Below are 4907 nucleotides of genomic sequence, written 5' to 3'. Positions count from 1 at the left end.
CAAGACACTCTTCTTTAAGAAGTACACCATGCTCAACCTGTACGATCTACAAGACACTCTTCTTTAAGAAGTACACCATGCTCAACCTGTACGATCTACAAGACACCCTTCTTTAAGAAGTACACCATGCTCAACCTGTACGATCTACAAGACACTCTTCTTTAAGAAGTACACCATGCTCAACCTGTACGATCTACAAGACACTCTTCTTTAAGAAGTACACCATGCTCAACCTGTACGATCTACCAGACACTCTTCTTTAAGAAGTACACCATGCTCAACCTGTACGATCTACAAGACACTCTTCTTTAAGAAGTACACCATGCTCAACCTGTACGATCTACAAGACACTCTTCTTTAAGAAGTACACCATGCTCAACCATACGATCAACCAGACACTCTTCTTTAAGAAGTACACCATGCTCAACCTGTACGATCTACAAGACACTCTTCTTTAAGAAGTACACCATGCTCAACCATACGATCAACCAGACACTCTTCTTTAAGAAGTACACCATGCTCAACCATACGATCAACCAGACACTCTTCTTTAAGAAGTACACCATGCTCAACCTGTACGATCAACAAGACACTCTTCTTTAAGAAGTACACCATGCTCAACCTGTACGATCTACAAGACACTCTTCTTTAAGAAGTACACCATGCTCAACCATACGATCAACCAGACACTCTTCTTTAAGAAGTACACCATGCTCAACCTGTACGATCAACAAGACACTCTTCTTTAAGAAGTACACCATGCTCAACCTGTACGATCTACAAGACACTCTTCTTTAAGAAGTACACCATGCTCAACCTGTACGATCTACAAGACACTCTTCTTTAAGAAGTACACCATGCTCAACCTGTACGATCTACAAGACACCCTTCTTTAAGAAGTACACCATGCTCAACCTGTACGATCTACAAGACACTCTTCTTTAAGAAGTACACCATGCTCAACCTGTACGATCTACAAGACACTCTTCTTTAAGAAGTACACCATGCTCAACCTGTACGATCTACAAGACACTCTTCTTTAAGAAGTACACCATGCTCAACCTGTACGATCTACAAGACACTCTTCTTTAAGAAGTACACCATGCTCAACCTGTACGATCTACAAGACACTCTTCTTTAAGAAGTACACCATGCTCAACCTGTACGATCTACAAGACACTCTTCTTTAAGAAGTACACCATGCTCAACCTGTACGATCTACAAGACACTCTTCTTTAAGAAGTACACCATGCTCAACCTGTAAGATCTACAAGACACTCTTCTTTAAGAAGTACACCATGCTCAACCTGTACGATCTACAAGACACTCTTCTTTAAGAAGTACACCATGCTCAACCTGTAAGATCTACAAGACACTCTTCTTTAAGAAGTACACCATGCTCAACCATACGATCTACAAGACACTCTTCTTTAAGAAGTACACCATGCTCAACCTGTACGATCTACAAGACACTCTTCTTTAAGAAGTACACCATGCTCAACCTGTACGATCTACAAGACACTCTTCTTTAAGAAATACACCATGCTCAACCTGTACGATCTACAAGACACTCTTCTTTAAGAAGTACACCATGCTCAACCTGTACGATCTACAAGACACTCTTCTTTAAGAAATACACCATGCTCAACCTGTACGATCTACAAGACACTCTTCTTTAAGAAGTACACCATGCTCAACCTGTACGATCTACAAGACACTCTTCTTTAAGAAGTACACCATGCTCAACCTGTACGATCTACAAGACACTCTTCTTTAAGAAGTACACCATGCTCAACCTGTACGATCTACAAGACACTCTTCTTTAAGAAGTACACCATGCTCAACCTGTACGATCTACAAGACACTCTTCTTTAAGAAGTACACCATGCTCAACCTGTACGATCTACAAGACACTCTTCTTTAAGAAGTACACCATGCTCAACCTGTACGATCTACAAGACACTCTTCTTTAAGAAATACACCATGCTCAACCTGTACGATCTACAAGACACTCTTCTTTAAGAAGTACACCATGCTCAACCTGTACGATCTACAAGACACTCTTCTTTAAGAAATACACCATGCTCAACCTGTACGATCTACAAGACACTCTTCTTTAAGAAGTACACCATGCTCAACCTGTACGATCTACAAGACACTCTTCTTTAAGAAGTACACCATGCTCAACCTGTACGATCTACAAGACACTCTTCTTTAAGAAGTACACCATGCTCAACCTGTACGATCTACAAGACACTCTTCTTTAAGAAGTACACCATGCTCAACCTGTACGATCTACAAGACACTCTTCTTTAAGAAGTACACCATGCTCAACCTGTACGATCTACAAGACACTCTTCTTTAAGAAGTACACCATGCTCAACCTGTACGATCTACAAGACACTCTTCTTTAAGAAGTACACCATGCTCAACCTGTACGATCTACAAGACACTCTTCTTTAAGAAATACACCATGCTCAACCTGTACGATCTACAAGACACTCTTCTTTAAGAAGTACACCATGCTCAACCTGTACGATCTACAAGACACTCTTCTTTAAGAAATACACCATGCTCAACCTGTACGATCTACAAGACACTCTTCTTTAAGAAGTACACCATGCTCAACCTGTACGATCTACAAGACACTCTTCTTTAAGAAGTACACCATGCTCAACCTGTACGATCTACAAGACACTCTTCTTTAAGAAGTACACCATGCTCAACCTGTACGATCTACAAGACACTCTTCTTTAAGAAGTACACCATGCTCAACCTGTACGATCTACAAGACACTCTTCTTTAAGAAGTACACCATGCTCAACCTGTACGATCTACAAGACACTCTTCTTTAAGAAGTACACCATGCTCAACCTGTACGATCTACAAGACACTCTTCTTTAAGAAGTACACCATGCTCAACCTGTACGATCTACAAGACACTCTTCTTTAAGAAGTACACCATGCTCAACCTGTACGATCTACAAGACACTCTTCTTTAAGAAGTACACCATGCTCAACCATACGATCAACCAGACACTCTTCTTTAAGAAGTACACCATGCTCAACCATACGATCAACCAGACACTCTTCTTTAAGAAGTACACCATGCTCAACCTGTACGATCTACAAGACACTCTTCTTTAAGAAGTACACCATGCTCAACCTGTACGATCCACAAGACACTCTTCTTTAAGAAGTACACCATGCTCAACCTGTACGATCTACAAGACACTCTTCTTTAAGAAGTACACCATGCTCAACCTGTACGATCTACAAGACACTCTTCTTTAAGAAGTACACCATGCTCAACCATACGATCAACCAGACACTCTTCTTTAAGAAGTACACCATGCTCAACCATACGATCAACAAGACACTCTTCTTTAAGAAGTACACCATGCTCAACCTGTACGATCTACAAGACACTCTTCTTTAAGAAGTACACCATGCTCAACCATACGATTAACCAGACACTCTTCTTTAAGAAGTACACCATGCTCAACCATACGATCAACCAGACACTCTTCTTTAAGAAGTACACCATGCTCAACCATACCATCTACAAGACACTCTTCTTTAAGAAGTACACCATGCTCAACCATACGATCAACAAGACACTCTTCTTTAAGAAGTACACCATGCTCAACCATACGATCAACCAGACACTCTTCTTTAAGAAGTACACCATGATCAACCATACGATCAACCAGACACTCTTCTTTAAGAAGTACACCATGCTCAACCATACGATCAACCAGACACTCTTCTTTAAGAAGTACACCATGCTCAACCATACGATCAACCAGACACTCTTCTTTAAGAAGTACACCATGCTCAACCATACGATCAACCAGACACTCTTCTTTAAGAAGTACACCATGCTCAACCTGTACGATCTTCAAGACACTCTTCTTTAAGAAGTACACCATGCTCAACCATACGATCAACCAGACTCTCTTCTTTAAGAAATACCACCACCGCTATATTCATCCGTGACGCATAAGCAACATTTTCATAGCCTACCTTCTCTCCTACGATGACCAAAAACTTCCTCCACAGTGACAATAGCTTCAATAAAATGGCCTCTGAAGAAATGGCAGCATTTTTGCGGGCGCCCAACCAATTGTGCTGTGTACCCCCCCAACCCCTCTTTCTACGCTGCTGCTACTCTCTGTTTATTTATGCTACAGTAGTTTATGTGTCGTGGGGGGTTAGTTTGTTATATCTGGAGTATTTCTCCAGTCTCAACCTTGTGTCCTGCGTGAATTTAGGTATGCTCTCTCTAATTCTCTCTTTCTCTCTTTCTTTCTTTCTCTCTCTCTGACATGATGATACCTTGCTGTCCCCAGTCCACCTGGCCATGCTACCACTCTCTGACACTATCTGACATGATGATACCTTGCTGTCCCCAGTCCACCTGGCCATGCTGCTGCTCCAGTTTCAACTGTTCTGCCTGCGGCTATGGAACCATGACCTGTTCACCGGACGTGCTACCTGTCCCAGACCTGCTTTTTTCAACTCTCTAGAGACAGCAGAAGCGGTAGAGATACTCTCAATGATCGGCTATCAAAAGCCAACTAACATTTACTCCTGAGGTGCTGACTTGCTGCACCCTCGACAACTACTGTGATTATTATTATTTGACCATGCTGGTCATTTATGAACATTTCAACATCTTGGCCATGTTCTGTTATAATCTCCACATGGCACAGCCAGAAGAGGCCTGGCCACCCCTCATAGCCTGGTTCCTCTTTAGGTTTCTTCTTAGATTCTGGCCTTTCTAGGGAGTTTTTCCTAGCCACCGTGCTTCTACACCTGCGTTGTTTGCTGTTTGGTGTTTTATGCTGGGTTTCTGTACAGCACTTTGAAATACCAGCCTTGTCTCAGGATGGTAGGTTGGTAAG

Source organism: Oncorhynchus keta, chromosome 35, assembly GCF_023373465.1.
Source record: "Oncorhynchus keta strain PuntledgeMale-10-30-2019 chromosome 35, Oket_V2, whole genome shotgun sequence".
NCBI lineage: Eukaryota > Metazoa > Chordata > Actinopteri > Salmoniformes > Salmonidae > Oncorhynchus > Oncorhynchus keta.
Note: the sequence above shows the minus strand (reverse complement) of the source record.